Genomic DNA, 23225 nt, shown 5'->3' on the forward strand with positions numbered 1-23225 from the left:
GGCACAAGTTGGAACACAGAAAGTTCCACCTCAGTATGAGAAAAAACTTCTTTCCTGTGAGGGTGACAGAGCAGGGGAACAGGCTGCCCAGGGAGGTTGTGGAGTCTCCTTCCCTGGAGACATTCAAAACCCGCCTGGATGCGTTCCTGTGCCCCCTGCTCTAGGTGTCCCTGCTCAAGCAGAGGGGTTGGACAAGATGATCTCCAGAGGTCCCTTCCAAGCTGTACCATCCTGTGATTCTGTGATTCTGTCAGTAAAAATTCCGATTTTGTGCAAAAGAGGAAATGTGGACATTTTTTATTATATTTTGAAAAACAAAAAAGTATTAGCTATGTCTTTAGTTCTGTTTGTGTTGTATAATATTATTAAAATAAAATATAAAACTACTTGATGAAGTGTCTGAACAGAAAGGCATAAAAGTTCTCATGAAATCAGAGTACTTCACTTCTTAAAAATACAGTATTGATATTCTTGTTAAATGCTTTAGTATCCATAAATCTGTATATTCTGTCACAAGTGATAGAAAATTTCTAAACAACTGTTGATAGAGCTACCAGCATATATAATTTTTACTGAACCACAGAACACAGCACAATTCATTAAAAGATGTCAGTCATTCTTTATAGAGAAATTAAATAATGCAGCTAGTGTGATAATTAAATGAACAGCAAATCTCAGGGGCTTGAAAGATATCTGAACTCTGCTGCCTCCAAACAGAAGGCAACTTCATGCTGAAAGCGATTAAGAAGGGATTTTCCTTTGGGTATCTTAGTCTATAACTGGTTCTTTCAGGGTTTCTTAAACTGTCTGCTCAAACTGTAATACCTGCCTTTCATGAGTACTACTATGCTGGGTTAGGTAGACTATTGATTTGATTCAGTATGTCCCTACTATAAATTAACAAATGCATTCTGTGACGCATTATTCAACTTGCTTTTGTTAGACTTTGCACAGCAGGAAAATATGGAGGAGCTAGCTGTTTTATGTTCATTAGCAGAATCCTCTTACACCAGACATAAAAGCCACTGAAATACAACCTGCTCATCTTATCGACTGTTCATGTAGCATTTTGAAATGGTATTGTCAATCTTACACCTTCATATTTTTAATAAGATGACCCTTTTTCTTATGGCAAAACCCCACATATATGGGCTTTAAGATACTGTAAAATAAGATCTGTCAGAGTAAAGAAATAAAATCCTTGTAAATCTTATCTAAGAGTCATCTAAAATAAGTTGTTGGAGGCCAGGTATTTATTGTCTTCATGACTTGCAGTCAAACATACTGAAGTGATTTTATCACATGCTCATGATTTTAATGTTTGATCTTGATTTTTTTAAGCAAAGTTTCTAGTATGCTGCTTAGTTTGTCTGATAGAGAATAGTGCGACTGGACCCTTTCATTGCACTACTTTTACCAGTTTCACAACTTCTGCGTTGAAACAATTTCACACAGAAAAAGGAAGTCAGAACTAAAGCTTGGCTGCCTAAGACATTGACATAGATATTCCAGTGAATCAGGCTGAATAATTCATGGCCCTACATCACCCATTCTGATTGTTTGCAGCAGGTTACCACTTCCCCAGTGTTAGATGGTTTATATATGTGTATCACACCTACTTCAGTACAAAATCAGCCAATTTTGTTTGAAACCGTATTTGCCCAGAGTTTAGGTCGGTCCCCTGTGAAATATCTGAGGCATCCTCATGTATTCTGTTTCTCTGGTCCTATGGCACGACTCTGCGCAAAGGCAGAGCCAAACAGCAATAATATCTCGTATCAACAGTAACTTCTATTAAGTGCCAATGTGTTAGTGCTATGAAAGCAGCCAAACTGGTTGCTGATGTTTGAAATGTCAGGTGTCAGGTAATAACATCCATCTGATTACAGCTGCTCCTGTAGCAAAGTTTGTCTAATGAAAGTCATACAATTTAGTCACCCAGGTTGCAGTTTCTGGACAGAGATCTTTCTGTTGCTCTAACAGCTGGATTTACTCTGATGATATCCAGAAAAAAAGGTGAAGAAATCCTATCTGGGAGTACTGTTTGGAGAGAGGGAATAAGACAGTCCTATGATATTTGTGTATTTTAGTGGCATATTCACAAAACTCCTGTTTTTGGACAATTCAACTTATAAGTAGGACCTTAAAAATCATATATATTTTAGCAGAGAAAAAATTGAGGAAGTCATGGGAAAGGTTTCCCAGAGAGCCATGGGGGCTGGAGCCCTCACCCCGATTAGCACCGCTTACTGGAGAATGTGTGGCTGGTCGTGTGAGTTGGGAGCGACTGCAGGGCTGTGCAAACCCATCACCACTGCAGCCTCTGCCACCCCTGAAGAACCTCACAGGTGCCTAAATATAGCCTATCTGCTCTTAATGATGGAAAGCATTAGCTTTCAGTTATCTTTTTTTTTCAGTACAGTATATAGTGCTCAATTAAAATGTGCTTTTTAATGTGCTTTTTAAGATGTTTTTCTCCACCTATTTTAGCTCAAACTTCTATAAAATGTTTCCATTCAATGCTTTTAAATGAATGAAAATGTGTTAGTAGAAGAGACCTTTATGTTTAATGGCAGGGGGTAAGAAAAGGAGAGGGTGGAAATCAATCTTTCCTGAAAACATAATACAGCAATAAAGGATACCCACTCTTGAGCAGTGTTGTCTGCTTTATGATTTTTTTCTCAGTTCAAACAAAGCTGTATTCAAAACAAGGGTAAACATATCAATGCTAATTTTATATAAGACTCTTCCTTGTATAGTAATTTCACCTATTCTATTCATATAGCAAAGAGCAGGACTTCTTTGATCTCTTCCTGCCATCTATGTTTTGCCATTTAGGCTACTACTTAATGTCTTTTGTTCTGGTATATATTTGCTAAAAGCGATAGATCATTCTGTTTATAATCTACATAACTGTCTATATTTCTGCCAGATATCAGCTACTGTTCTTTCCTGTTAAAGTTCTCAGGAATATATCACAGCAAATAACTCAGCACCAAACAACAAAAAAAAGGAATGATATCTTGGGTTCCCATGTGAAAATCTTGGTAAGAATAGGGAGTATTTAAGCTTCACTCGTAATTATGTATCGGGAACAAAAAGAAGGAGACTTACACAGGGTAGGATTTCTCCCAGGATGGTCACCCTAGTATTATCAGGTAGATTAGTTGGTTCTTTTATACTCAGGATCATGAGACATGGTCCACATGGCTGTCTGTTATTGCTGGTTGGAATGAGGGATGATACTTCCACGACTGACTTGCTTATTTGTTTACTTACCTACATGCTTAGACATCCCAGGAGGGTGTGACTGACAGCTGCTTTTCTGCCGAAAGGTTTCAGCTGCAGCATTCGTCAGTCTTCTACACTCAGTGCTATCTTATGGTACCCAAATCTCTATTTTTTTTCTTATCAAGCATAAGAAAACTGCCTTTCTTTTTCTTGGGGTGAAACTAAGGGGTAAATGACAAAAAGATATCTGTGACTTCATCAAAAGGATCAGAGGAACTTTTCCAAATTGAACCGTCCTCTGCTTATTTTCTCTAACATTTGTTACCCTTTATCACAGTATCACTAATTTATATTCAGCTTTTTATTTAAAAAAAAAGGCAGGAAAGATAATCCCTTTTTCTATTTCCTGTCCACCCAAGTCACAGAAATGGCAGCCCATTTCAGATGGACAGTGATTCTGTGTATCATAGCCACTGCTGGACATGGGACAATCAAACATGGTCCATGTTCAATATTTGGCTAAAATTATATCTACTTAGAACATAAATCTCATGCAGAGTGTTGTGGCCTGGATTTCCAAGTGTTTGTGGCTGTCTGTGATCTGCACCAGCTGTTCACTGACTTCTAATTGAAATTTTAAGGTGTTAGGTTGAAGAGCCTCACATGGCCTACCTGCTTAAAAGTCCTCCAGTGTTATATTGCCACAGGTTACTTCAATGGGGGACCCTGCACTATCAGAAAGGGAGCAGTTATCTCGGCCTTTTCTGTAAGAACTTCTCAGCTCAATGTGTCCTTTTCTTCCCTCTCATAGTTGAAATATTCAAATATGATGGTCTTCGGTATGTTGTGAAAACAACGTTTTTGAAGAAGTGTCAAAAATGTGAGTTCAGGCTGCAGACAGGAGGAGTAGTCCATGGGGCATGTAAGAGGCTGGGAGAATTTGATGACTCTGACGGTGTACAGCTTTTTCTCCTCTTTTCAAAAAGTAAGGCAGTCCAAACATCCTTGTAGAAAGTTAGGGTGGTTTCTTGTTGGGGACCTCACACTCCACAGTACAACCTTGGTCTTTCTTTGAGTCAGGAGGGCAGGTAACATAGCTGATTCTAGGATGATTCATAGTGACTTCATTTTCACCTCCTCATGGAAAGTTTGTGAATGCTGTTATTTATTTTATTACTACAGTTACTTTCCAGTATATCAACATCCCTGCACTTCCCTCATGCACTGAATGTCACTCCAAAACAGAAAGCAACTTGATGACAAAAGCCTTTAAGAACAAATTACGGACCCCTTTTTCTTGGGAGTAGCCAGCAGGCACAAGGGATGGTGTTGCTGCCTCAGGTAATGCATAGTGGGATGAAGAAATGCCTGGAGGAATTTTGTGGCTTCAGGTCGTTATCCGCTAAGTCTTCCAAAAGCTCCTTAAAATTCCAAACCGAATTCTAACGGCAAACAACATACCCACTAAATCTTTCACCATAGTTTTATACCCCTCATTCAGCCAACTCCAGTCTTCAAGCAGAAAGAAAGGGGATTTAATCTTCTACAGTAAACAAGAGGAGAGTAGAAGCCACTCTGGGAATGGAAGATCATTCAGCATTTCATACTTTCTGGAAAGGTTCTGATTTATGGGCTGTGGTAGATTTAGCATTGGTGGATTAACACCTACAGGGGTTAGCACCTGTGGCAGGGTAGCAGAAGGGATGTGTGCCTGCACCTCAGCCTTTCTAATTCATAGTACAATACAGTGGTGTGCATCAGCCTTCTCAGATGTTTCAGATAAGATTCTATAAATTTGAATTGCTAAAGGGTGGGTACATGGTCTGGGGATAGTAACCTCTAGCTGACAGACAGAGAGGCAAATTGTTGTCATATCTTAAACTGCCACCACCGTATCCACTAGAGCACCTCTGACAGAGTCTTAAACAGAGGAATTACAGTACTTAATCCAGCTCTTCAGATTTTTGAAAATTACATTTTTAGCTGAGATTTCTTCTGGTTCTGAAAGTGAAGTAAGGCATATTTTTCAAACCATTTCTGTAACAGCACACAAGAGGAAGCAGGTAAATAGTTTAGAAAGACATTTTGAAAGCATCCTCCAAATAATTAGCATAGTATCTTTCCTTTTTTACAAGAAAGTCACCTCATTTGTCCTCCAGGTCTGTCACTTGAACTTCATTTCAATGTACCATTTACTCGGGTATACTCTGTATTATGGCACACGTTCTGGAGTACCTGTTGCTGGATGTAATCTTATGAAAAATGTCTTTCAGCTGTCTACTTGGAAAGGAAAATGAATGTGTTTGTGGACAAGACTGAGAAACACTGACTCTGTTTGCAAATCAGACATAGATTAAATTTGTACAGAGTATGCCTCTGCCTGTAGCATAAGACTCTGCTACCTGGGCGCAGAGAAAAGTACCTACAGAGGGCAGGTAAAGCAGTCAGATTTCATTTAAGGAAAATAAAATTAGACTAAATTTCATGTCTTTGAACATATCACACATACTGTAAACAAAATGTTATTCTTTTCATTATATATTAGCATTAACTTTATATAGTTGCTATGTACATGCAGAGAGTTGTATGTATCAAAAATGATAGCTGGCAGAGCTTTTTAAAAGCCTTGTTCGCTCTGATTTGTGGGATTTGTGGATAGACTTTCAGTTCATTTATTTTGGCCCACTCCTAAAATGTATTTTGATGTTCAAGTTCAAGTGTAAAAATTCATTTTGACCTTTAGCTGAACCAACCCAATTTTGATCAGATTTAATAAAAATCTCTAGGTCATGCCAGAAATTGCCCTTTTTGCTCAAAACCTGATGTAAAGTAGGGCCAGATTTTGTCAAGCTCCACTAACTCTCCCATTATGGAAGTGCCACACAATAATGTTGCACAAGTATGTTGTGGATGGCAGCAGTAAAGAATTGCTTTTAGACAAGTGTCATGCCATGAACCCAATTCTTCTCTCTGTTCCTTCTGTACACACACAGTTAAGGTAATCGAATCACATGATTAAAAAATATATATACATTTTCCTCCCTAGCGTGTTTAGCAACCTAAAAAGTGGTTCATAAATTAAAGCTACCTCCCAGTCTGGTTCTTTTGCCCCAGTGGTACTTACTGAACCCAGGAGAGGTCTCACTGACCTTGGCAGCTCAGGTAGGTAATATATTTTTACAGAGTGAACTTCTTTTCACCTTTCTCCAGCAGGAATAAGCTTTGACTCTTAAAAGGGATGCAACTATAAAGCCTTTGAGATGCATTTTCAGTCTTCTTGAGTACTGATTTTTTCTTTATGTTTCTATTGAACTAGTCAAGACTTTTTCTGATTAAAAAAATTTTTGTTTTCTATCTGAAGAGAGGAGGCATTCAAAGGCAAAGTGTTTCAGCCTGAGAAGGGACTCAGAAAGGAATTTCTCTTCCATATTTTGACCAGGCATGTGGACAAACACTTTCATGCTCATTAAGAAATGCCCAGGCCACTTCTTCCACAGGAAAGTTGAAGTTTTCAAGAGTTTTAGTTTTAACATAAGCTAAACCTTTGCACAGACCAAAAGCATTATTTAGGGTGCTATCACAGTGTTTATAGTTCTTGCTGAGTGGAGGTCTACTCACTTCACATTTCTTTTTCAGATGTCAGTTTCCCTATTTTTGGTACCACCTTCATTATACGACTATTATTTGGAGACATATCTCTTTGTCCGAACTCTCTTGAATTTTGAGCTTTCTGATCTGTGTTCACCTTCCGCAAAGCCAGATACTGCTTCAAAAAAAAAAAAAGTAGTTATTGTTGGTCTGATCTCCCACCTCCCAGGTCAAGAAAATGGATTTGAATTAATGAAACTTCAGAAGTAAGAAATTGTTGAGTTTCTTTTATTAAGGCTTCTGAGCTGTTCAAAATCATATTTTTGTTCTACTCAGCAACTGTGTGTTTTGAAAACTTTTAAAAAATGATGATGTCTGAGATTTGGGGACCGGGGCTTTAAAAATGCATCAAATATTGGATGTTGACTACATTCCTGAAATAAAAATGTAATTTGAATTGTCTCTAATCTCCTTCTGATAACTCAAAAAAGAATAACTAAAATTGCTTTCCTTGTCCATCTCTTGGATCTTTTTGCTGTTCCAGTTTGATATTTCAACAATAGATACGAATTATAGGAGCAGTCTTCATGCACTTCTTTTTAAAATATTTACTTATTTATATTACTGAGTGGCTCTAAGGTATTAAGATCTATATAAACTGAATAAGAGAGCCTTTGTCTTAAAGAATGCAGTGTCAAGGTATGGGAGACAAGGCAAATAAGCAATTATGTTTATATGGTCAGTCATTGTTTTGGTACACCACCAATAGCGATTGCTGGATGGCCACACTTCACAGGCATCATAGCAGGGATGATGCTTCCTTTACCTCCACCAGGGCATTCCAGCTCCACACTTCCCATCTCTCTACTACTTGTGTCGATGATATTCTATCATTTTGCTCCAATCCTTTGAAGTCTCTTTATTTTCAAGTTAATTTTTTAAAAAAACCCAAATACTTTCCAAATAATTTCTCAAATTTAGTGCTATCAGTGAAATCTTAGTGAAAATACCAGTAAGCAGCTGTTGTCAAAAAAACATTACCAAAACCTACCAAAACCAAGCATGCGCAACAAAATCTTCCTCTCCTTCTATATGTTCTCTGAGTTGTGTTCTCTGCTTTACTCAGTTGTAACCTCCTCAGAAAAAGCTATTTCCCTTTCCCTGCATTGCACTCCTTTGAAAACTAGATTGACAATGAACAAACAATCCAGCCATCTACGATAATACTGCTGGCTTTAATGGAAGAAGCAAATTGCCCAAAGTGTGCAGCCTTCTCAGAAAGGTTGGTTATATTGAAAAGTTCTTGAAAAGCTGCATGGTCTTATTGAAAAGTTCAAGTGTTTCCATATTTCCCTTTAACGAATCTCTTACTCATAGAAAGGCTTCATTTGAGTTGCTCTAAAAAAAGAGCCCAGAAAACAGGAAGCTAATTATAGTCCTATGGTTGGAAAAAATTTTTTGTTTTAAATTGCAAAAAATAAGGATTCGTATTGGATTTCTGTTCTTTGCTTTTCTCCTCACTGCTAACACTGCTCTTTCTGTAGAAAAAGAATTGTAATAACCAGTCTACAGCTCTCACTTTTGCTGTACTTTGGATAAGCTTCTTGGTTGTTATTCAATAACTTACAGGAGTGCAGCTGAGCAATCCCACCAGTTAATTGGGAATGAGTTCCTCTGCACCTAGTTGGGCCCAGATCCCAAAGCATGTGCACAAGTTTACTATTGTGAGTAACTGCATTTTTAGACAGTTTTTTGGAGCTGGTACTATTTTTGATATCCTGCTTTCATTAAAGTCAGTGGGCACTGGATTACACCTTTTATGTTTTAGACAGCCTCATAAAATAGCAAATTGTTTGGCTTCCATTTAACTATATATATTAAATAATAGCACCAAAACTGAAGTCTCTCTCTGCCTGGCGGTCATAGCGCTGCTGGGATGAGGCCATATATTTTTACATTAACTGACTTTAAGGATGCAGAGTTAAATCTAGAGCTAGTGGGCAATATTTGGACTTTTTTTTTTTTTTAATGCTGATTTTTAAAATCAGAGGAGCATGCAAAATGCTGTGAAACTCACAGTGGGACCAAGAAAGACACTAACCCACTCTAGGCTACTTGGCATTCTCTGAACAAGACAATAAGAAGAATAAATGAAATCTAGGACAAATCTTAGCACTGTCTGATTCAGCATCATAATTACTGGTTCTGGTCTGGATCTGTCCTCTCCTTTATGGCCTCCCTACCAGGTATCAGCTATTCTAAGATGGTTTCTTTCAGCATCAGCTGTTTTTTAGAGATAACACCTCAAACCTACCAGAAGTCAGACTGACAGGTTCCCTCCAGCCCCCTCCCCTCCCCAACGTAGGTGAACAGCAGAGCAAGAACTTCAACCTCAGCAGGTAAAATAGCAAGTGAATGAACACCCTAGCAGTGAAGTGGCTCTCCTACTGTTTGTGTCTCTCTCGTTTTCAAAGGAAAAATATAAATTGTCTTTATTTCTTCACAGGATGGAATGGGAAGAAAATGTAAATCCCCTCATTTTACAGGATGGAAAAATTGCTTGTCAGCCCAGTTTAGATGGACTCCCTAACATAGTTTAAAAACCTTTGTGGTGTAATACAGAGGAACAACCCTGGACTTTTGACTGTGTGTGGCTTTTACAAGCCAAACTTTGTAAGAGCTTTCCCTTTCTCCTTAACTTGCTCTCTGACCTTTTTCCCATGGGGCAGTATATTGGGAAGCAGGTGTTGTTTGGAAACATACCAGTGCAAACTAAACCACTCGGATTCAGCTCTGGCATGATGGATCAAAACCAGTATTAAAACCATTTCCTTTGGTGTGTCCAGGGTCAAACTGAATTGCTATAAACAAACTGGTCTGCATCCCAGAAGAAATGTTTATGTGAAATAGTACTTTCCCTGTTGCCTTCCCCTCTTTCCTTCTTCCCCTTACAAAGCTGCTAGAAGCAAAAGGCAAACACAGCAAACAAGGATATATTATTCCCACCCACCCCAGTAAGTTTAAAGGGACAGTAGCTGGGATTTTGCACTTGTAGGTGTTTATCTTTGGAAAATAGTGCAGTTGTTACATAGCCTAAATACAAGAGGCTCTGCTGCTCCCTTTGCTGTTCAGTCCTCTCTCAGGCCTGATAGTGCTTCCTTCCTGACCTCTCATGGCTTCCTGCCTCTAGCCTTATCGCGGCAAAAAACTTGACACTGTAGTGGCTGTGCCACTTGGAATGTATTTAATTTCTGTAAATGGAAATATCCTTACCTTTACATTTACAAACAACTATCATCTGCAGATCACTCAGTAATTTCCTACTGATACTTTTTTTTTTTAGATATGTTATTTGAAATAGCTAAAAGAAGAAAAAAAGGAAAAGGGAAAAGGAAAACTGTCCTGTTGCTTTTAGGTTCACTTTTCTGCAATCTGGGAATCCATCTCTCAGGATGCTGAAATCAACATTGCAATAACTTTAACAGCCCTGTGTCAGTTTAGATCAGTTGAGGAATATGTCGCCTTGATCTAAGCACTTTAAAAGGACAACAATGCAGAAGTTCATTAGGTAAAAGAAATTAAGGTGGTGCATCAAAATGCAGTGCAATTGCACCCCCAGCGCAGCAACAAAATTCTCCACTTACTTACAATAATGTTTTTCCCTGATGCATTCATAGGAACTAAAAACTGAAATACCATGAGCCTTTGTACCTCATATGACTATAGGGATGTCAAAAGAATGATTCTGCCAGCTTGAGTTGACCAGACCCAGCTGTGCAGACTTGAATAATTATTTTAGATTAAAACATTGGATTTGTTGAAGAGTGTAGTCCACCTCATACTCTGCCCAGCTAGCCTCAAAGCCATGTGAAGCAAGTTAGGAACATCTAAGTTTAAGAATAATATATTGTTCATATATTCTTAAGGAGAAAAATGTTTTTTACAGAATTTCTTATGCATATAGATACCAGTTTATTATTATATTTTAGGGTCAGAGGAGATTATTAATGATCACTAATCCAAACTCTGGCATTTACAAACCTTAAACATCATCAGCTTTCAATTTGATCACAATCATAAAGAATTCAGAATAACACCATGTCATGTACTTCAATCGATAAATTAGGGAAGCATTCCAACTGTGTTGAGTTCCATCAGTTTCCAATCATTGGAACATCTAGTCATTTTCCTGGTACACTAAAGCACTGTCTACTGTCAAAAGTGTATTCCCTTTGTAACTATTTGTAGCCAAAATGCTTCACCATCTCTTGGAAAAAATCAATAGGTTCTTTTTCTAGTCCCTTTCTCCAAGGCCTAGTTTCCAACCTCAAATAATTCCTGTACTTTTAAAAATTATGTCCAAATCCTTATTTTTATGAAGTGTATTAATCAGAACTGGATATAATATTTGAATACTTATTTCCTTAATACCATATAGGGAGGTGATATAACCACTTTATTCTTACTTAATACTTCCTGCTTATTTGTGGATTTCTGTGTTGTCCTGGAAGCTTATATTTCAGATAAAGTAGGCTCAATTTTAATGGGGAATAGATATTCAATAAAATTTAGATCTGTAATATTACTTTGTTAGTTTAATCTAGGGTTTGCAATGTCAAATGACTAATTTCTATGTTTATCTGTAATAGAAAAAAATTGGATTGACTCCACTAGTCAAATGTGTTAGTCTATAAATATGTTAGGTAGGTATAAATGAAAGAAGAATTTGTTCAGTTAAAAGAATTTAAAAGATAATTAGATTTTATTGGTTTCAGAAATTTAATTGTCTTGACATCACTCTCAGGCAAAAAAAATCAGAAAATACTTGAAGGATGGTAGCATGGTTAATTAAATAATTGCTATACAATTAACTGACTTATTAAAATGAGTTTTTCATTAAATCAATTTGATTATTTAGAAAATAAGTCTTAACAGATATTTGATAACTTTTTTTGAGCTATAGATTTGCTGGATAAAAATACCTGTTATTATATTATATGTACTTCATACCATCCCACATGGCATTCTGATTTTTTTAAATTATCCTTATACAACTTCTCTACAGTCCATATTCAGCTGAGTAATATTAGTTAATTAAGAGACTTCAGTAAATTATTTTACATGGGAATCCTCCCATCACATAATTTTTTGGTCTCAGTAATTTTGAATGCTTAGGTTTGGTCATGTTGATTTTAATAAAAACGGTATGTCTGCAAACACAGACACATGTACACGTATGTAAATGTGATTATATCCCTCTCTGCCTTGTTTTTCCATATCACTTTTTGATAGTATTAGGTAACAAATATCTCTAGGGAAGAACTGTATTTTCCCACATTAGAAAAGGTGCTTTGAGACTTGCAGATGTTATTGAAATACAAATATTATATGTTAATAAGAGACAATGGGTTGATTTATTTCACTGCCTAAGCATGGGTGCAATCTACCAATATATGTAATAAAGCAGATCGACCTGGCACCTCAAACTCCTTTCAGTTGGCCAAAGAAAGAATTCCTGAGTGGGAGTTCCCCAACCAATCTTTCCTTAGCAGAAAAAGATAACAAACTTTAGACTCATAACCTCATCCAGTTTAGGCATAGTCTCCTTCCAGATTAGTCAGTCGGAATATTGTCATCACTGACAACATGGTAATGATGAGAGAAGAGCAACTGTATTAAAATACCTAGATGAATGGTCAATCCAGAGATTGGATTCTCTAAAATCAAACCCTTCTTCGAACAATATTGATTCGTTTCAACCAATTTTGCAAATAAACTACTAAGATCTTTAAAAAAAGGAATGTGCCTCACATATCAGAGAAAAATGGTATTGAGTGGCTTAAAATCTTCCATGGTCTCTTAGGTAAGCCTATCTCTAAAATGTCAAAGCTTGAAGTTTTCCAGGAACTCTTGCATCAGCTTGAGGGATAAGGTTAGAAAGAACAAGCACCATTTAAATGGAATCCCACTTCACTTGGTAAGCATAATTCCTAAGTGATTCTTATTAATGGCAGACACACCGATCAAAGTTTCTGGATTTTGATTTTGGTAATATGACATGAACATGTTGCAAGGTTTGACCCAAAAAAGAAGAGGGAGATAATATGATAATCTTTTAAAACAATCTAAAGCATAATACAAAATTATGCACTGTCTGCTCAGATTAGGTATTGAATATACCTGGGCCATCACTATGCCCTGCTGTAGTTTCCAGTTGTGACTTTTAACTGTGTAGTTGTATTGTGACCTCTGGATCCCAAGGCTGGACACAGTGTGAGAAGAGATACTGTGTGCTTGGTCATCCTCCTGGTTTGTACCAGATGAACAGATAGAAAGGCAAGAAAAATGAGGAATTTAAGTCTACCCATGCATTGGTCAAGGAAGATGAACTTGCATCTGGGCAAATACATTGTTCTTCACAAAAAAACCATTTCAATGTAAGCTTAAATTAGAATGTTCTGGTCTTTGTATTTTGCATGCTATGCCCCTGAAAGTCATGCACAGCTTTCAATGAATAGTATAAATGAGTCTTTTTGATATAGGCAATTTGTTTAATTAATGAAAACTCACTATGCTCTTCAGAGGTTATGCTGACAAAAGAACCATGCAATTAGATTCTCTGTTCTTATCCACGCAGCTGGTCATATAGTACCAATCACTAAAGTATCTGAAGTACTAATCACTAAAGTAGCTGCATAGTCATTCCCGGATTTTATTTTTGTTATATTCTAATAAGGCAGGGAAAGAATCCCCATTTTAGAGTAAATGGACAACAATTGACTGACTTCCTATTGATAGTTAGTACAGCGAAGTGTCATTTTTGTTAAGGCAGTATCATGAGAGAACGTGAACCTAAACCACATTATGAACCCTGGTAGCTGCTGAAATTAGACTGCTTTACATATCTTGTTATATGGGAGTGCTTTTAAAAAACCTGGCCCCTGTTACAGGAAGTGAAGAATTCTGAAATTTGATAAATTTATTCTGTAATATATGCTAGTATGGTATCTGCTAAAGGAATAGTCTTTCTTCAAAGACATTTCTTCCAAAGCAAAAATAACGGTTATAATCAAATGACTGGTTTTGCACAAATGTCTGTGTATTAACTCATTAGCCACAATAGAATCCCATGAAACAAGGTAATTATCACATTTGCAAAAGATACATAAGGCAAAAGGATTTTGAACTGCTCTAAAGAGAGTACTTCAAGTGATGGTAGCTATTTAGGACACTTTGTCATAGGGAGTAAGACTGGAATTAATGTGGACTTTTACCATGTCTTACTGTACTTCCCTCCAAATACCTACTAATAGTCTTATTCTGTGCCAGAATTCCTTGAGTTTATTAATATTTCCTACACATTGTATTTGTTTCTGTTTTTTAAAGTTATTGCCAGATTATAGCCTGTCTGTGCCTGATAGTGGTTGTGTTTGTATATGAGCACAGGGTCATCTGATAACAAATTGTAGCACTGTGCGATAAGCAATGTTTAAAATGGGTACAAGCCAGAAACCTATGGCTCCCAGTATACTTTTAGAAAGTCCCATCAACAAAAGAAAGAGTTCAAGGTATTTCGGAAAAGGTCATTGATTACAACCAACTTCATGATAGTTCTGGATGTGTTCCTTCCTGCAGAGACATAATTACATTTGTTTTACAGTAGAACTTATTTTCAGCTTTGGGCAAGGACAATTGCTTTCAAATGTGATTTTGACTCACATGTACCAGTTTAAGAAAGCTGTTAACTCTGAGTCAGTGGAGTAACAGTAATGGCCATGAGATCTTATTTGGACTTCTCAAATTTAAATTTATAGCATAGCATTGTGAGTGGCTGAAAAGTGATTACCTTGCAGAACGCTGACCTTGGTTTCTTCCAGGAACTATTTATTACACTTAGAGTATACTCCAACACAGGGACTTTTCCCTGTCTTTTACTGCAGGAGTTCATGAAGCTGTGCAATTTCCCTTTTTTACTTTCAGCTGAAGTACAGCAGCAATTTCTGTGAAAATCACTACAGTTGTAATCCAAGTCAGCCTGTGATCTCTTTGGCTTTCTATGAGAACTGGATAGCCTCTCTCCTCTGCCTTCTTTTGAACTGTGTTACACGTACTGGTGATAAATACTTTGAACCTAACTCACAAGACATATGTTGACATATTTTCCAGGTATTACAAGTTTGTACAAAAGACAAATGTTTTTCTTAGGTGTGTCTTTTATCTAAAATGTGTATTTATCCATAAGGCTGTGGTCTTAACAGCAGATAGTGGGTGCCTCAGGCTTGTAATATTTGGGGTTACATCATGATTTGGCATGATACCGTGACTCTTGTCCTAGATAAAAGCGGAAGTAGTTTCCAATGTGAAATGGAGCAATACAAACAATATTTTAGATGCTTTTGGAGACTTTATGCTCACCGTAAACCTTCCTTACATTAGGTGAGTCTTCATTTACCCTGTTACAGTGGCTCTGCATAGCCTACAAGGATTGAGGCAAAGGGTGTTGACTCAATACTTTATCTGCCCCAATTCCTCTCTGTTAATTGAAGACCTCAGTGAGGTTTTTTTTTCTTCTTTTTTCTAATCTTGTACATTAGCAGTCAATCTGATTTTTAGCAATGTTACTATTCCACTGTTTGAAAGAAGGTGTTGACCAATGTTTTTGATAGGCAGTGGGGAAATCCTGTCATGCTATGGAAAGTTAGTTCATCCAGAAAGAGGATATGTTTGAAGACAGAGTTCTTTGTTTTTCTTTTAAACAACAGTTTCTGCAGCTACAAGTTTTTTCATCTTCCTTTTAGTTAAATTTTACTATGACTATAGGAAAAAAATAACTGTGATTCTACTGGGATTCTGAATTCCCTAAAGCATATATGAAACCTAGGTAGAGTCTTTAATAAAATTCTGCTTATTTAAATAACTCACAGGCACTACTTTTTTTTTTTTTTTTTTTTAAGAAAATTATACTTCTTTCAAGACGTTGGGATGGCAAGACTGCCAACAGATTCTTGTCTGACACTGTGCTATATTTCACTGTTTGGAGCTAGACGCTGCCCTGTCCTGAGTGCTGTGCAGTGTCACAAAAACTCCAATGCTCTTTTTACTGCTCCAGCTCAATGGTCACCAAAGGAATTGCCCAAATCAGAAAAATACAGGGACCACAACAGATAAGTTCTTTCAATAACACAACTGGAAAGAGGAGGGGAAATGCCAGTAGAGGCAATGCCTGCACCTATGTCTACAGTGGCAAGCAGCCCTGGCCTCTGGTCTGAAGGGAATATTCTGTTCTCCTTACAAAGCAAAGCAAACCAAATTTCATCCTCCCAAAACAACGAGGAAGGTCTAGACATATGGCATAATTCAGGGTCTGTTAGAGTCAAGGGGAAGGCTCACATTACCTTCAGGACAATGATACACAATCTACTTTGAAAGAATTAAACCACTAGTATTGCACGTTCATTTTTTTAACATTTAACTTGTGTATTTTGCTTATATGTTTCAGTGTTAAATTACTCCATATCAGGAGCAGTTGCTACAGTTTCCTCTACAAACTCCTTTTTTTCTTCATTTCTTTCAAAATAACGTGCCATCCTTCCAACATAAACACTGAGGGGAAATAGATGAGTGGGTACGTAATCACAAAACTATCCCAGGCAGCAGGCTCCTGAAATGTGTTAAAATCCCAATCACAAAAAGCTTTCACTCCTGCCAGTGTCTGATGAATATCCTTGTCATTTATGCTCTCTCCTGGCCACTTCCCTTGAAATACTTAAAATATAATTAGCTTTTTTAAACATAGTTTCCTATAAAACAGCTGCAGTCAATGTGCAATTGTCCAAAAATAAGGTAATACATTACACATAATATCCAAAAGGATTTATGCTATGCTGTGCCTTTGTTAACTGAAAGTCAAGTGTGAAATAAAATAAGCTTTATAACCTATCTTTTTTTAATTGTAGGGAAAATCTCAGGAATTTCTGTTGCTGTTTTTTCCTCCATTGAAATATTTATGACAAAAAAAAGGGTGCTGGGTGCCAAATTTTTAAGTACCTATCTTAATGTGATTTTTTTATAACAAAATTGAATTAGAAACTTCCCAGAAGATCAATTTTGTATTCAAGTAGTAAATTTGGAGAAATGTGGGTGAAAAAAAAGAGGTCAAATCCCAGATTTAATTGCAAAATTCAAGCACCTTTGACCCTTCCTGTGTATTAGCATTCATTTTACTTCATATGACAGCATCATTTTTAATCAGACTCCACATTTTAATGCACTGGGTAGAGAAGAGAACCGTTCCTGTTCTGCTCGGTGATCTGGCAGCCACTGCTTGCAAGCAGCAGCTGGGCCTCTGGCAATGGATGGCAGCACACAGCCCCATCCTCTCAGATTTTATTTACTTGCAAAAAGGTGATACGGCCTGGTTTTTAATGGCCAAGATGCCCAGGGTGAGCAAGCGCAGTCAGTCAGTCCTGCCTGCTTTCGGTGTGGTTTGTATTTTGGAGCAGGCAGCAGGCGGCAGGGTGCAGCTGACACCTGGAGGCACCTCAGCTGGCATGGCTGATCCCTCCTTCCACCCTCCGCACCCACTGGTGGCTGGGCCACTGAGAGGCTCCTCTGAGTAACAGCTCTCTGAAAAGGTCTGTGTTGGGGGAAAAAGAGGCAAAGAGAATAAAGGACAAAGACTGATCCCAAAGGGAAGCCATGGTGGGGCATTGGGGAGATGAGAGCCCCGACCCTGGCTGGGAGGTGAGAGGAGAAAGTGGCCCTCAGCGCCTTCGTGCTGACAGGAAAGACTCAGTTGCTGTCCTCAAGATGGAAGGTTTTTGCACATTTATGCTGTTTTTCTGGATTTGAACAGAGTTCCCTCATTAACAACAAGACTATAAGCATGATTATGTTGGTGAGGCCAGTTGTGCAGCTGGTGCCTGTGAAGAAGAGCAGGGGAAGAGCTCTGTGGAAGCTTCCAGAAGGAGGTGTGCCAGGAGGGTGAGTCTGACTTGCCCATCAGCCGTGCCCCTTTCTGCCCTCCACAGAGAAAATGCCGTTTCTAGGGAAGAGGTGATTTTGTTTATAGTCTCGTCTGGTGTAGCTGGGGAGAGGGGAAAAACAATTTCACCTTTCATGTAGCCAGACACAGGCTGCCATGAAATTCTCTCACAGCAGCACACCCAGCTGCTCTCTGCAAGGCCTTGGTAGTAAGAGAGAAGCAAGGCCAAATCACCTAAAGCTGGCTTCTAAGCTGCTGAAAGTTGGTGTTAAGTGGCTTCCATATTGTTTCAGGAATATAACAATGGTTGTAAAATCATTCTTGTATGAACAGTGTGCCATAAGCTTTTGGTAAAGAAAGTTGTTGTTGGATATGCTCTGTTAAGACACATCCGTTGCTGATGTTTTAAATCCTGTTGGTATGTACGAATTGGTGTCCAGTCAGCCTCTTTGTGGTGCAGATAAATGCTCTACAGGACACCAAAACTTTTGGTAACTTCATACATGTTCTACTGATGCTGTCCAGAAAACTTGAAGAACAGTTTTTATAACAAAGATAGTTTCATAGCCTAATTTTTCTCATGGATTATAAAGGTAGAAAGTATGATAATCTAGTCTGAACACCTATAAACCATATTGTGGGTTTTGCTGATCGGGTGTTTTTTTTTTTAATTAGAGATAAAAATACTCATGAAGAATTAAATCTGTGTAATTGATGTGCTAACAAGGAATGAAAAGAAATTAACAGGATGGCAAAATTGTACAAAATATTTTCAGAAGGCACAAACTATGTAGGGCCATCTGACTTTTTCCTTCCACTCTCCTCTGTCACATTCTCCTTCCTGCTGCAAACTCCTTCCTCCTCCTGGCTTTTATGTTGTCTTTGCAGTTGACCCATAAAAATATTGAGCCAAGAAAAATCTTTGGATTTCTTTCTTTCAAAAGATGAAATTATAGACCCTGGAACAGCTTTTACTTTCTCAAGATAGATATAGATACTCTTTAATTTTTCTTATTATATCCTTTAATTTTTATAAGGTTTTACATTACTGTTTGTCATAGTTTCACATCTGGTTTGTGGCACACATCTATCCCTACTTTTAATGTATATCAAAGGGAGTACTGTAAGGCTACAAGCTAATACGTCCCTTGAATTTCTTCTCAGAAAGGCTTTTATCTCTGTCATTTGTAGCACGTACGCTTTGTAAATAAACTGGAGTTTTCACTTCCCTGCTTTGTTATTGAAAGCTATGATTTGGAACTGGAGCCATTCTGTCCCTCTGTAAAAAGACACTTGTTTATGTGTTGTCTAGAATATTGGGGCCTGCTTGCCAGAGGATGTACAGTAGATGTGTCATCTCAGCACAGCATATTTTGTCTGCCCTTGCCCTGTTTAAAACAGTTGGGTTGCAAAATACTTTTTTCCCACAGCAGGTTTCTCCTAGCAAAGAAAGATAATTACTTTATGCTGCTATTCCGATCCACTGCAAGAAACATTTTGGTTTCAGTTCTGGATTTTCTGACTGCCTCATTTGGCATTATGTCTTTCAAGACTAAAGTTATTATCTGATTGAGATTTCTGCTTATACAGTTCATTTGATCCAAATTCTGTAATATATGGTGTGTGCAAAATGCATAACATCTTACTAGTTACTGGAAGTTAATAATAGCTTGGAAGTTACTTTGTTTTGCTGGAAACATCAGTTGCTTATCAGGTTACTTATAGAAAGGTGGCATTTTAGCCCTGCAGGAATACAGTCACTATCTCCTTCCTGCTTGAGGCTGCTTATGATTTTGGGTCTGTTAATGGAATGCTGAAACAACATTACTAAAGTAACACAGTAAGTGACAGAGTGCTATTTCAGGTGTAATAATTGTATTTAATTTGCCCTCTTCTATAGACCTGATATTCATAGCATAATTAAGGTAAAAATAAAGGTTAGGAATTTTCCTCCACTCAACTCAGGCCTCATGTGGGCCTCAGTCTGAACCTTTGGAGGACCAGCTTCAGCAACCCAGTACACAAGTCCTCAGAAGAAAGGCTCTTAGAAAATGGCTTAACACCAGCATGCACTGCTTGCGATGGTAGCATACCATCATTTGCACTGATGTAAATTCTGTATTAGATACCACGTGTTCTTCACTGCTCATAAGAATCTGAACTTTGAAAACAACTATGTATTTTCTGTAAACAGTAAAAAATATATAGAGGGATTTAAAGTTAAAGATATATTTCTTCTACCCCAAGTATTCTTCAGTAGAATTTGCAGGACAATTGCAAAATTGTATTTTGCAGTACAAGTCAAAATGTTTGTGAATCTTCATATCTTTAGAAGTGATGAGAAAAACAGCTACACCCTAGGGTTCACACAAGAGTCCCAGGTAAAAACAAAAGATTAATTTAAAAAGTGTCTTGCTATAAAGTGTTTATGACCTACTAAACTAAACTAAACTAAACTTTTTGGAATAAAAATTCTTTATTTTGCATTTGTACTAGTTGTGTCATTTGGCCTCTCATGAGATCTACTAAGTGCTGCTACCTTACAACTAGTGATAATTATTTAATAAAATTCTTGTATGATTTCACTGTTTTTCTCCCTTTCTGGAAAGTGATTTTCACATTAAGGTATTTCTTTTTCCTTCAGCAGGAGGAAAAGAAAACACCTTATAAGAGCTTTGTTTTCTCTTTACAAATACTTATATAAAACCCAACAAGTTTTGATGACAATTACAAATAAGTGTTTCACTAAAATCACTCGGGTTCAGTTGACCTGTCATTTAAAAAGCACTGCTTTCATTTTGACTTAATTTTGAAACTGGGTCTTGTGCCACGAATCAGTGTTAAATCGGGAGGAGGCATATTTTAAAGTGACAGGTATAGTTTCCAAACACAGCCTCATTGTTCTAAATTAAATAATTATCTGAGGACGTAACCCAGCACTCTTTAATGTGATCTTGCTTGAGAAACTCCCTCAAGCTGTAAATTCAACACCTAAGAAAAGTCCTTTTCTTAGTGCCTTAAAACATGTTTCACCTGGAATAGGTATTGAGGAACATATTGAAAACAAAAGAAGACTAATTCTAACATTTCCTTGGATAGACTGTGCCAGTAGCATCCCAAAACCAGAAGCAAAGGAGGGTCTGCTTTTCTGTAGCTGAGAGGCAAATAGTCATGAGAGAAGTGACGACTTGCTTTTCATGGGTCCTCTTGTGGGCATGTTTGGTTAGCTTCTCATACGAGGAGCCTCTGAGATTATTTGTTCAGATAAGTGATTTTCATGGTACAAAAGCAGATATTTTACTCTAATATATTAATCTTTCTATTTTTACTGCTTGAAAGAGTAAGTGTTGTCCCTGTACTTCTAAATCAGTTTTCCTGTATATCTTTTATGAAACACTGATTACTGTGATAACTCCAGTCATGGCTGCTGTTGTGATTAGGCAGGACACTTGTGGTCCTTAATCAGTTTGTAGAGCTAGGAAGGATTTTCTTTGCAGAGCAGATTTGGTCTCTTAAAGTACTCTCATAATTTTGCTTGAAGTTAATTCCTAGTATATCAGTTCAAGTTGCTGTTTACCAAGATTTGATCTGAGAATGCTTAGCAGGGAAAAAAAACCAACCACACAAAAAGAACGAACTTCGTTATTATGGGATTTGTTTTCTAAATGGGAACAGGTCTAATTTCATTCAGACAGCCCTAGTGTACTGTAAAGTTTCCTCATTTGCACTGGGTAGGGCAATGTATCCTGTCTTACAGCAAGTAATTTTGCGTACAGCTAGGTTGGGAGATTCTTTAATAGTTTCAATGCCTGACTTCTTTACATTAACCTGAGAAACCATGTAAACGCTTTAGAAATAAGCACCTTGTTCCAGCTGATTACTAAAAGGGATGCTTGCACAAATTCAGTGTGAATTTGTTAAGTACCTACCTTATCTACTCTGCTTTCTTAAAGTCCGTTATGTTTGTGACTGGTCTGAAAAGGGAGTGTTAATATTTGAAGTACCACTTGAGACAGTGTCCACTGTTGCTAAGCGAGAAAAGAGACTTGTCTTCTAATCCTAAAGGTTTGGATCTGGAAAAGAACAGACTCAACCGTAGCTAAATGGTATGTGCAGCAGAAAGTAGACATAACTAATTTCCTGTGGTGTGTTAACATCACAAAAAGGAGTAAATGGTAAGGCTTGTATTTTCTAGCCATAAAGGATAGACTTATATTGCCAGTCTGCAGCAACTTGTATATGTAGTGGAACAGTTGTATTTGCATATATAAGATACCCTCCAAAGGGGTGAGAGAGTTCTAGCCCAACCTCTTCAAACCCTTCCAAAGATGAGAATAAATCTGTCTTCCTTTTTTTTCAGTGCCTGAAGGACTTGGTAACTTATGTATCTAGGTTTTTAGCATAGGCTCTTGACGGCACTACACTTCTGCTTGTTACAGTGTTGTGAAAAATGCTATTAAACATTTTGACCCCTATTAATTTTTATTGATTTCAATCCTTATTTTTTTGTTGCTTAATTAAATAAGAGGGCTTCCACATGTCTTGTATAACTGCATGTACAACTGAGAAAAGTATCTATTTACAGTGGAGTTAAATGACCAGGAACTAGTTTCATCAATCATTGATTCTGAGATACTTATGTCAAAGCAAGAAAGTTCCCACAGGATTGTATCTTCACCAAGTGCTATCCCATTTACTTTCATCATTATATCTGCATCAGTACAGAATTTTAGGGTAGGCAGTCTGTGCTATTCAGTTTAGCTTGTTTGAAATGGGAATAAGCTACAGTGATGAAAAAAAGAACAAACAAAAACCCACTGGTTTTTTCCCCTGTCAAAACCAAAAAAATGTAATGCTGCTCTGCTGATGGCTGAAAGCTTGCAGCTTAAAAAAAAAAAATTCCAAATAGGATTAGGTCTTTATCATTCCAGTGAACAGCTGCTGATTGTTTCACTGAGAGTCCAAACTGCTGACAGAAACTTGTGATCATTAGACATAATCTGCCAAAACTGGCTTTTTACTAAAACAAGGGCAGAAGACTCTAGAAAGTAAATAAATTATTCTTGTTAAGTCTGACTAAACAGTACAACCTGTGGAGCTATTTGTTTAACTGTTTTTTGTTGGGAGTTTTTTAGAGTGATGCTTGTGGTTTCATGTAATATAAACTCTAAGTCCCATTGACTTTCAGTGAAATTTGAATTCTTCAGTGCCTAGGACATGGTTGAAAAAGGAAGGCAGGTTGTGTAATAACCCAGATAGTTCTGAAAATAACATCACTCAGAGTTTCAAAAGTGAAATTCCAGTATGTTTCCCATTGTCAGTGTTGTCTGGGACTCAAGATTTAGGTTCTGACACCAGAGTACCAGCCACTCAGTGTCAAAGTATCTGCAAAGCAATTCAATTATTAGTAGATTGTTGAATC

The sequence above is a fragment of the Phalacrocorax aristotelis genome, chromosome 2 (assembly GCF_949628215.1).
Source record: "Phalacrocorax aristotelis chromosome 2, bGulAri2.1, whole genome shotgun sequence".
Taxonomy (NCBI): Eukaryota; Metazoa; Chordata; class Aves; order Suliformes; family Phalacrocoracidae; genus Phalacrocorax; species Phalacrocorax aristotelis.